This window comes from Strigops habroptila, chromosome 10 (genome assembly GCF_004027225.2).
Source record: "Strigops habroptila isolate Jane chromosome 10, bStrHab1.2.pri, whole genome shotgun sequence".
Taxonomy (NCBI): Eukaryota; Metazoa; Chordata; class Aves; order Psittaciformes; family Psittacidae; genus Strigops; species Strigops habroptila.
Window position 1 is genome coordinate 13,132,680 of NC_046359.1, and position 12,464 is coordinate 13,145,143.

The following is a 12,464-nucleotide window of genomic DNA, read 5'->3' on the forward strand; positions in this document are numbered from 1 at the left end:
TGTTTTGACTTAAACTGTCAAAACTGTGGCCACCATTAATTTACTGTGCTGGCATGTGTCACAGCTGCTCGCCCAAGAGTTGCTGGTTAGCCCTGTCCCTCTGTTAGGCACTTGGAGCAGGAGTTCCCAAGCTGCAGTGTAATGCACCAAGTCAAGTAGTCTGCAAAGCCCTGCTAACATTGCACATTGGTATTGTCTTTCTAATATTTCAGTTAAAAGTGCTTTGAGGAGTGCAAGAGTCTGCAGGAAAAACCAGATTTCTCTGTGGCTCCAGAGGAAATAGACCATCAAATTGACGTCAGGTCTTCTCTCAGAACACATCTCTGTTGGTCTCCAGTCCCAGGTGACCAGTGCCTTCTGCTGGTTTGTCCCTGGCTTGCATCCTCCAGATCCATCCTTTGCCTGTGGAGCAACCTCACAGGCATCAAAGCAACCCCAAAACCTGCTTATGTAAGTAACTGGCCATGTCAGACTTTGTGCACAAAAAAACCCCTCTGAAGGCTTCTAATCCAAGAGCCTCTCACAGCCAGATTGACTCAAAACAAATCCTCTCCAAAAAAGTTCCTACTGATGAGATGGCTTTTCTTTCAGTGCTGGTAGACAATGACAAAATTAAACACATCAAACATGCTCAGTTTCCAAAGGCAAAGTTGCAAAATGTCACACAAAAGATGTACATTTATCCATTACTTTTACTACCTTCCTTTCATGTCTTTTCTTTTGGTCCTTATCCACCTTCTGGAGGAGCTGTTGTGCACGGGGAATAAAGACCAGATTTCTGTGGTAGGAAGTAAAGGACAAAATCTTCCCTGTTTTATTGCACAATACTGTTTCCTTACTGTAAAACCTTTTATAAGGATACTGTTCCTCATAGGAAACAGTTTTCTCTCTTGTAAATGATCAGCTTTACATCCTTTTTTAAATTGATTTATCAGCATAACATCAAACCCCTTGTTTTAACGCCCACCCCTCCTTCCAGCTTTATAGAAGTATTTGCTTGTATGGCTTAGGATAGCACTTGCATGTAGTCCAAGGCTTGCAAAAAGTAACAAAAAGAGTAAAAGAAACTCAAGTGCTTTGGCTTTAAGGAAAAATATTGACTATAGACAAATATTAGTAATATCCTAACCGTGAGATAAGAAGGTATTGATTTGCCATTGGTGGTCTATATGAGAACTGCTTGCAAAAGGTAACTAGGGGACCCCTGAAATTCCTGAGACATGAGCAACAGTCAGTTGGAAATATTCCTTGCAAAACATTGCAGCCCAGGCCAAGCAGAGGCATCCAGGAAAGGCTGCAGGTGAGCTGAGTAACTGCTGACCAAAGAAGGCCAACAACAACCGAGGTAGGTCAAGAGCGGCAGTGGGAAGCAAACTCTGCTCCTGGGTTTGGGTCTCTTCCCAGGGGGAAGCTGGGCCAGCCTCTGTGTAGCCCTGCAGAAGAGGTGACGATCTGGGATGGGTAAAGCTTGGATAAGGAGATGTTAAAGGCTGGCATGTGAGTTGCTTTGGTTTAGGAAGAGAGTTTGACCTTTTTGGCCTCATGAGCCCTTTCAGTATTCGGAGAGACAGCCCACGTATATGTGCATGATCTGTGTAGGATCTGTGCAAGGGGATGGACATGCTTTCCATGCACAGACCTGAAGCGTAATGTGCAGACTGTGTCTGTTGTTGCTTGAACCTTTTTGTCTTCTCCACGAGCGCTAGGGAGTATCCAGGGATACGTGTCGTGAAGGTACCTGGGTCTGCAGCATCTGCAGTGGCTGGTGGAGGTTACTGTCCTGTCTATGAGCTATGATATACTCATGGTCCACCTGAGCAAAGCGCCTGGGAAAAAGAGATGCTGTGTGTATGGCAGATGCCTTTGTTTGCCAGTGATGGAGGACCACACTGCAAGTACCAGGTTGTTGTGCCTGCCCTTGGCTGCCAACAGTCCCTTGTCTGCTGCCTCTGATTCCTCTCAGGTGGGTGGCACGTATGAGCAAAATACACAGGTGATGTAAGTCCTTCAAATCCTTGCTTACTCCTCCCTGACACGTAGAGGCCAAGTTTAACAGGTCCAGGAAGCCACCAGTGACCAGCGGGGACTGAGACCCCAGACCTGTTCCAGGGATGGGCAGTCCTTCCCTCTCCTGCATTCCCTCAAGTAACACGAAGAACAGGGCTCACTCTTCCCAAAGGCTGTTCTGGAGCTCTCACTGAGGCAGAATACCCAGTTGTGTCTGTGCTGTAAGTTGGGTAAAGGAAGTTTAGGATCTTCTAAGATAAGGCAGCAGCTAAGTACATGTTTAGTTGGAGTTTGTTTTGTCTTGCTTTGTTTTCAGTCATTACTTTGGGATTTTCTTAACAGAGGTGCCTGTTTTCCTTGAGTCAAAACCTCTTCCAGTTCACATTCCTCCCCCAAGCCAAACACTGCGTAAGAAAATGAAGCTGTCTCAAAATACCTGTGTGATGTTCCGTAAAATGCCCCCTAAGGCCCCATGTCTTCTATGGTAAGTCACTTGCAATGCTGAGACATACATCTATTTTCCAGGATGCTGTGGGCTAGTATTTGACAGGTGGGTATATCCTTGGGCATGGAGCTGCCAGGTCAAAGTGTGAATCTTCAACTAAGCAAGTTCACCTTTATCCAGGACAGCTCCTGCACGGAAGGCAGGTTACATGCTGTGAATATGTGAATAAAACTCAAAACCTAGAGGGTTTTATTCCGTAATAAAATTTAGGTTTGAACATGCACCAAGCCAAGCAGCAGCATAGGGGCACAGAGCAGCAGCGCATGAATGGAATACAGGGAAATGTGGAATGATTCAGAGGATGAAAGTCTTTTCTTTCAGAAAGGTGAAGTTTTCTGATATATTAAACCCAAATCTGATTTTATTTAATCTGTTTCATCACAAATTCACTTTTTTGCACCTCTTTGTAGCATGTATATGACATGCTGATAAGAAGAACAGCTGTGCTGGAGAAACCAAACAGCAAAGTAACCGTGTCCGCTGTCTAGCACCGAGCAGAAGGGAGAGGCATGGCAGCTTGTTTCTGAGCTTATCCTAAATCCTTCACTCCCCCAGAAGCGCCGGGGGTTGTGGGCAAAGCTGGGCTTCCACCAGGTAAGGAGTACATTAGGATGAGGGGCCAGCTCTGTTGGCTCCCCAGTGTTTGCCTGCATGAGTGAAAAGTCTGCAGTTACTCTACCCTTCCAAGCAAGGAAGGGAGCTGGGGGGTGCAGCCTCAGTGCCTGTGAATCCGTCGCTGTGCACCATTTATTTCATGCTTCTGTGGCAGGTCTGATACGATCAGCTTTGTTTTCAAGTACTGCTGTGGATGTTTGTCATGAACTTCATTGTCGTATCGCCATGCTGTCCTTCTCCCCTGCCTTCTCTGCCCTCCATCCCCTTGTCAGTGCCCCCTCCACCTTCCTCCTGCTCCATCGCACCCAACAACACAGTCTGAATATTCCATATCTACTTTTTTTCTTCCTTTCTTTCCCCCCCTCTTTTGTCTTCTGGTAACAGCGTTTGGCATTTCCCGGACAGCCCATACTCCATAAGGCCTCAGTGTCTGAATACGAGGACGGCTTGAATGTTGCCTGCTGAGACTGAAGAAGAACTTGAGTTAAAATAATCCTCTCTTTTGTTCCGCTTGGGTTGCTTTTTGTTTGCCTGACAGATGTTCGGCCCCTGTGCGTGTGCACGGAGCGGCTCCTCCGCCGGGCCCTCTGATCCGCCAGCTTATTGATTTCTGCCTATCTGTGCGGCTTGTCTCCAGCCCTTACAGATGCGAGGGCTGCGGCCCGGGCGGCAGCCCCTCTCCTTTGCACACAAATAGGGCAATCCTCTATTGTGAGGGACGAGAGCTGGCCCCGCTCCCTCTTGAGCCTGTGACAAATTCAGGCGGGTTTTGGGGGGCAGAGGGGAGATGCGTGTCAAGCACCGAGCTGCATTTTGACATGTCATGACACACTATCGCACAGGTGCCCACTGAAATGGGAAGGAAGAGGCTGTGGGCAGAAAGGCCTCAGAGCTGTGCACTGTGCCTGTGTGTTATTTTAAGTTCATGTTTCAGTCTCTTGACTGATGGACATAGGGATCAAAGCTGTTGCCAGGGAAAGCCTTGTAAACCATAGTACTTGCTGTTGCCCTGCTTCTTCACCATGGCTCTGCTGCTCTGAGTTTCACTGACAGGCCTAACCACACAGTCACTTTCATCTTGCAGTCAACAGCTTTGTAATTATGCTTGTAATGCTTTTCTTCCATCTCTAGCCTTTTTGTTTTGTCCAGATTTTCTGGCTCCTGAGTAGTGGCACAAAGACTCCGTCAGCAGAAAGGTGTCAGGCTGCTCTGTGAAGAGGGCACGCTGCAGACCTGCAGCCACATTTTGGGATACAGTTGTAGGGTCACTTTGCTGTTGACAGCAGTTTGGCTTTTATTTAACCCCTGACATATGTCTGCAGAGGTCTGACCTGCCAGTGGCTCTAGTGCTTTAGATGGAGTGCGGAAAATGAGGCAGTTGTTTGGCCACGCTCAGCTGTCTCCCCTCCATAAACCCATGCCCCTAGAAAGCAGTCGATGTATGCACTGCAACTTCCCTGTTACAGCAGCTCTTCACTGGTGTCTGTAACACATGTGGAGCAGATGCACTCTCAAGGTGTATCCCTTTCTCTGGGGCTGGGATAGAGGCTGTAAGGGCTCCAAGGTGTATATGTCCCACTCTGCCAACCCACTACACACCTTGCACCTACAGTGAGCTCGCTGTCTGCAGACCAGCTTTTCTGCTCTGCGCCATGCTGCCCTGCCTTATCTCCCCTCTCCCTCCTTATCTCCCCTCTCCCTAAAGCATATCATGTATCACCTGTGCACATCAGAGCCTCCAGAGCTATGACTGCGCATTGGCAAGGAATGGGACGTCCTTTGATTTCACTGATGCTACTAGGCACTAGGTTTCATTTAATACCACAGCAGTTGGGCACCAATTTCCTGACAACTAGCTAGCTCTGTGTTAATGACCTGTTGCTTGGCAAGGTATTCTACCCCACAGAAACAAATGAGGACACAGTTTGTAGTGCTACAGAGTTCATCTGTTCTCCTCCTGAAGTGTTGCTCTTTGTTTGCAAGGGTTGGGGTAGCTTAGTTTGGACTTTTTAAGGCAAAACTCCCACCGACACGCTGTAGTCTGTTGGATCTTCCTAAGAGGCTGTTGGAGCTGGCAGTGATGCTTTACATGGTGTCAAGTGATTTATACTAGCATGAAAAGCGGGCAGGGAGTTTGCAGCCCGTGGTGGCCTGCATTACACCTCCAGCTATGTTACGGTTACTGGATATGAAACTGAAACCAGAGTACGGTGCCTCCCAGTGCTCAGTGGATGCTTCCCACTGACAGCTTACTGGGACAGAGCTCAGTCAATGTCGATGGCAAAGGAGGTGTCTCTGTGTCATACTTTGAATAATGACTAGCAGTAAGCCGGGAAGAGAAACTTGGATAGCATCTGTAGGGCAGAGCAGATGTTCCACACAGCTGCACGAGCCCCTGCTGCCTGCATCTCTGTGTACTATGGCAGCACCATAGGGGTGTCCTTCACTCTCATGGGTAAGATGAACAGATGCTCCTCTCAGCATCAGCTCAGGTCTTTCCTTCTCTGATGCGCATGTCATGCGGCTCAAGCAGGGGGTGTGTATGAGTCTTTAATTTGGGGAAAATAACACTGAAAAGCCACAGCAGTATCAGTAGCCAGCAACTTTAATTTACTCTCTTTGTTAGTCTTGGATCTTCCTTGACACATATGTAAAAATGAGGAAAAGAGGCTCGTTTGGAAAGGAAAGGAGTTTTGTAAGAGGCTCTCTGGTTTGACAAATGGGGCCTTGCCAGGCCTGCTGGACCTTCTATTTGGCCTCTCTTTTGGTCATCAGGAGAGGACTGTAACTTTGCACACTCTGCATAGACAACTTTGTCCTTTATTAGCTGGCTTCTGGCTTAGTGGCTCAGCGGCATTTGAGGTGTTGGGCTCAACCTGCTAAATACAAGTGGTTTGGGGCTAAGCATTCACAGAACTTGCCTGTAGCAAGCTGTGGGGATGGCCAGTCGCCTAGTTCAGACAAGGAAGGACAGCAGGTGATGTACGAATAATTCCTGACTGGAGGATGAAGAGGAAAGAAAATTCCAAAATCCAGATCCATTGGCCCTCTGAAGTCAGGAAGTGGGATGATAAAAACTTCCTCTGGCTTTCAGGTAGGAAATGCCTTGTGGGTATGGGATTTTGTATGGGTGGGTAAGTGATTTTGTACACACATGGTTTTGCGAAGGCTATGTTCTAACTCTCTGTAGGCACTGTTAGACCAGTATGGAGGGAGTTATGTAAAGCAGTTATATTCCATAGCTGGTACCTGAAATCCAAGCTGTGCCCATGCTGAGTGTTAGAAAGGGAAAATCAGTATTTGGACTAATTCCTTTGAGTTGTTTCTGCCTTTACTCTCACAGCCCTTCCCCTTGCCCTGCACAGCCTGTGGGTGATGTTGTTGTTTGCAGGGCTGTGTGCGAGCTATTCTGTGACTTTTCTTTTAAAGCAGTTCTTTGAAATTCTGCTGCTTGTGTAATGGGGTTTGAGTGCGGTTGCGTCACTGTTGTGATGGTCTGTCAAGCCATCTAATTGGGTTGTCTCATTAAAGCTTACAATCAGCGCTTACAAGGCAGCAATCCTGTAGTCCAACACTGTAGCTAGAGCCACACTGGCTGACCAAGCGCCTGCACGTGGGTTGGAATGTGGATGCAGAGGGAAGCTGCGTCTCTTATGAACTCATTCTACAGCTTCTAAGGTGAAGCTTGAATGTACGAGACCACCTCCGACTTTACTTTCTCTGTAATGAGATGAACTTGAGCAATTCAGTTAAAATCAACAACCGGGTGGCTTTTAGTCTCCAGTTTGGAGTCAAGACTGCTTCTGGGATCTCAAACTAGACACTCAGTTTTAGATCCACTAGTCTCTGTTGGATAGCGTGGCCTCGAGTTTCTTTTTGCTACCAAGAGTGTGAGGAGGAAATGGTGCAAGAAAAGGGCAGATTTATGTAGTCTCTAATAGAAACCGAATTCTTGGAGTAGCTCCAAAATGCTTTGAATGGACAGTTTATGAAAAACCCCTCTTACCTGTGCAGGTGAAAATATTAGTTAAACCCTGCAAGTGCATTCTCTTATCAGAAGTCTACTTTTTATCTTGTTTTAATCTGAACTAACTAGGCAAAAGGATCTCACTTATTTCAGGAGTCTGATTCACTGTCCTGTTTTCACTTTAACTGCAATGTTGATTTCTAGAGCCATAGTTAAATTTATCTGGGAACTCAGAGCTCCAGGTTTGTGCAGAGAGTAAAAATGAGCACGGCTTCTCTGCCAACACTGGGCTTAAACTAAACACGGGGTTTAAACTAGCTGCCAGAAACCTCTCAAATGTTTCTGTAGGAGTTTTATGGGTTAAATTAGGCATGTGAATGCCTGTATATAATGGCTGCTTTGGCCACTGTGGCTCCCCAGCTGCTCAGAGAAGTGCATCTTGGTGCTTTACTGAGTTTGTTGGAGAGTGTCCCTTAGATAGGGAAGCATCTTAACAGAGGTGAAGGGCACCACAGCCCAACTTTAAAGGCTGTAGAGCCGAACAAAATACATTTGATAGTTTAGATGTAATAGCCTGCACTGAACCAAGAGCCTCCTGTCTATTCAAGGCTCTGAGCTCCACAGCTCTGCATTGAGGGCCTGGAGAAATGAGGGAGAAACCGGGTCTTCATGGACCTGTGGAGATGCTTTCAGCTCTGACCAAGTGTGTGCTCTGTGTGAAACAGGACAGCTGGCAGGAGACACTGGGCATCCAAATGACATCTTTGGAGGTGTAAGGAATGCAGATAAACTATGTTATACACCAGTCTAACGATTGCGTAGCCTAACCTGAGCCACATCACACTGGTCTTCATGTAAGTTTTTGCGAATCCTGTCCATCAGGATCACCTAACGCGCCATACAGAAAGCAAGGTTTTCCTTCCCCTATCCCCGTGTTGGAGTTGTGTGAGAAAAATGTAAGTGTCATCACTGAAATCTTCTTATTTGGTTGGATTTTTTAAAGACCAGCTTAATGTAAAAGCCCCACTAAGTACCAGCTGAAAACACTTTGCATCACTCTTTAAAATGTTTTTACTTCAAATTTTGTGGGTTAGCTCAGGGTGAGCACATCTCTTGGCTTTTGTGAAAAGCCAAAAAACCCCAGACTTTGTGCCTTATTTAAAATCACAGAATGGAAACACACTGCATGGCTCTTCCAAAGACAAATTATCTCTCATTTTTAAAAATCCCATTTAATTGTCATTAATCAACCCATCCCCTGCCCTAATGAGATGGAGGCAGAGAATGGAATGCCATTCCGGCTCAGGCAGCTGTTGTGCATGTCAACCGGTTTCAAAATACTTGGCAAAAGTTGTAAATGCAGTTCTAATGAGATTGACTTGTCTGCAACTAGCAAACAAATACCAGCCTCACCAAAATGTTTGTTTGCCATGGGACTTAATGGAGATTGGGTTAACCGTTCTGCATTCGAGGGTACATGTCAAGAAAAGTTCAGATCAAGCATAAGGCAGTGACACTGGAATGCAGCTTTGTCCAAAGCAGTTGCTTATATAAAACCTGGGAAAAAGACACCCCCTTCTCTTTTTTCCCTTTTAACTTTCTGGCATCTCAGTGCATGAGGTTCTTTGCAAAGGCTGCATAAGCAAGCTACAAACAGCAGTATGTTTTCTACTGGAAAGTTGGGCTCCTAGTAGAAGACAGACTCCTGAGGCACTTTACAGCATCTCTCACCTCCTAGGTCCCCTCAGCCAGGTACAGCTCCAGCAGCAGCCCGGGTTGGCTGTGGAGAAGAGAACAGCACTCAGCTGAGCCACCCAGGGTCTCCAGGAGGAGAACACAGTATTGGAAGACCAATAAACAGCCTGATCATCCACCAGGCCTGACTGCCAAGATGATTACAGCTGGTTTTCACAAAGCCTGGTTAAGCAGAGCATTGGTCCAGAGGGCCTGTAATCCTGTCCAGCTAAGCCACCTCAGTGGGCCAGGCACTGCAGATGTCACATATCCACACCTGGGTGGGCACCCAGGTGAACCAGCACATCAGTGACTTCTTGTAGAACCACCTAGGAGATCACCAAACTTGTGTGGCTGGAGAAAGCTAAGCAATAGCAGTGTCTGAATTTCAGAGAAGTCAAGTCTCAGGTAAGCCTAAAGCGCTTTACTCCAGCCATGAAATATCTGTAACACTCCAGTACAACTTGTAATCTTCCACCTCTTGTTCCTCTTCCTCAGCAAAAATGGGAATGCTGTTCTTTAACTTTCCTTTTATGGTTCTTGATATAAAGTGCAAAGGACTGGTTGAATTTCTGGTACTACTCTCTTACCAGAACCCCTTTATTATGTGTCTTGTGCCAAAGAATATTAATTATTGTAGGCTACAGTGAAGTCCGTCCCTACCCCCGCTTGAGCCTCTGAAATGAACAGTGAAGTTGAACTTTGCCAGCAACTGTTAGGAAAAGGGCCAAGAACAGCCTAACAGGAAAGATACTGAGGATTTTTTGTTTGTTTTTCTGCTAAACCATGTTTTCGTAATTATGAATACTTTGTTGAAATTGCTTACAAAAGGAAGTGCACTTAAAATGGTCCATACAATTAAACTAACTACATATTAGAGTTGAAAGAATATAAGGCTGGTCTCACTCTGTTGCACTCACAGAGGCAAAACCCCTTCTTCAAAAGGAATTTGGCTTGAGAAGGCAGATCTGGAGGCAAATCGTAGTTAGCTTCAGGCCCATGTGCCATATTGTCTAGTTTATGACTGCCCCAAATGGCCTAAAAACAAAGGACATTCACACTGAGCAAAAGCAATAGCTGAAAGAAAGAGGAATTTGAAAGCTGTCATTTCCAAATCCCTTCTACTCAAAAGCTGGTTCAACTCTGATCAGGAACCCTGAACAATGCAGCAATTACTTTAGGCTCCTAAAGCTATCTTCTAGGAGGCTGGAGAGAAACAGGACTACTTTATTTTGCTCAGATTCACACGAACACTGCTTTAATCATTCCCCACTTGCTCCTGCTGCCTCTCCCCAAGCTTAGTTCTGTAAACCCTGAATCACTAAACTGAGGTCCCTTGCCAAGGCAACTTTCTCTTTCTTTCCAGGATGGATGATTCTGGGGTATCAAGAATGTTTTTCAAGTGTAGGAAAATACCACTTTGTCCTCTAAGTAAATAAATAATGTAAAAGAGTAAGTTGCAGTAGGACCACTTCAAACTGCTGTACTTTAAATAGTGTTTTATAATTTCCATTTAAATGGTTTTCTCTTGGAAATGGCAATTAAATAGAAGCAAACTGCTCCTGACTCCCATCACGCTGAGGTATATGTAGTGTTACAGGCATATCTCACTGTGGAAGGAAAAATGTCATCCTAGAGTGAGAAAGCTCAGTATTTGGTTTATAAAACAACATTTTATGATTCAGTTGTAGGAAAGTTTTGAGTTTAATTAAAGGAAAATTAAACTTATCCTTGACTGATACAGCTAACTAAAGCTTTAGAAGCACAAATGCGATATTTATGTCCTATCAAGCACTTTCGCTTTCCATAGTAACAAGCTCCCTCCACTGCACACAAAATGGATTTGATGCATAAACAATAGTGCTGAAAACATTCAAAATCAAAGCAAGGTCTACTTTAATACAAACCTAGTTTTTTAAGGCTGATTCTGACCTTGTACAGTCCCTTATATAAGCAACAGTACGCTGCCATTTGGCTGAGATCAAAATAAAGCCCCCCGTCTCCTCAATAAACAGTACTGCAAAGCTCATTACAGTGGGAAACTGGTAAAGTATGTACGACTGGTTTTACCCACACGGTGTGTAATTGTGTTGAAGTCTGTGACAGCAACTAACTATTGCCATCTTAAGGTGGCTCTTACTATTGCTGCAGATGAAGCTGAGCTAGCTGGTGCTGCTACTGCACCCTGTCAATTGCAAGTAAGTTCTTGAACAAGGTGGTTAGAAGAGCTCGCTCCAAGATTAGCCAAGTAAGTCCTGCAGCACAGCTCTCCTTTGAAAACACATGTAACATGTTTAATGTTAAGAAAAGGCATTGCAAGACGCACGTTTTTCCTCTCCTTCCTCTCTTACATAAAATTGTATTAAAGACATCTAATCCCGGGCCAAGTAGATATGCCAAACCCAGACCTGTGCTTCCGGTGATGCCACATAAGTGGTATTGTTGCGTTTGTTTTGCCTAGCTGTACCTCTACAGCCTACCTGCCTAGACAGTTCTGTAACCAGATAGTGCTCAAAGTGCTTCATAAACTATTAATTTACACTGTAGCCATGGTGTGAGATGACTACTGGCCTGATTTATACATAGGAAGTACAGGCATAGCATAAGGAAAGTTGCAGACAGTTAGGGCATTCCTACCTTCCAGCCCTAGGCGATGGCAGTCTTCACAAACAAAGCAAAGTAACTTGGTGGATTTAAAAAACTCCTCTTGATGCCTTTTATCTGTAAGACACATCTGACATCTGTAATTTTCAAATGTTTTAATTCTATTGAGTAAGCCAACTAACTTCTAGCCGAGCAGCCTGTGAACATTTTTGTACATCTTCTGTCATTCTTGCAACTCTCAGCTCTGAGCATGAGTTGTGGTGATGACAAATTGGGGAACAAACCTTCCCACATCACTGGTTCCAAACCCATCGGGGGAGTGAATGCAGTGCTACCTGCTTCTGTAAAAGAACTTCAGTACTTTCAGTCCAATGGGCCTGTGAAAAAGCTCCCAGCCCCTGCTGGTCCTTCAGCCAGATGGACTCTGCAGGGAAATGGGAAACTGAAAAGGGTACAAAATGGCCGTCTCATCTACACAAGTGCTCCAACAGGACAGCGGCACTGACACACAGCAGCAGGAAAACTTGCATCCCAGTACTTGCTGCTGTATCTCTTCTGAGATTGAAAATGAGACCTGAACACTTTAATCGCCTTGTATTTCTCCCAAAATGTTACAGAGACAAGCCTAGATGCCTCAAACTAAACCAAGTAACTCCTAAAATCTGTCGGACATGCATTTATTTTGGATGTAAATGTTACCCTTAAATAAAAAAGCATCCAAAATTACATATATATATATTTTTTTTTTTAACTGAATCACTGCAACTCTCCTACACATTTGGCATCCTGTAAGAACACTAAATTCAGGTACAAATTAGATAGTTCCCTTTGTTGCCCTTCTCTTCCCCGTTTAGATCCTGCATACCGCAAACAGACCCAGCCCAAAGGCAGGCATGTCAATTTGTTACCTTCAGCTGCTTTTCTTTGCGGCTTAAATAGTATTTAGTTTCACTAGACTTCACCAACTTTGCATAAAGCTGTAACAAGCTGTTGTGAAACACTTGAGCAATTCAACACAAATCTAGTATCAAA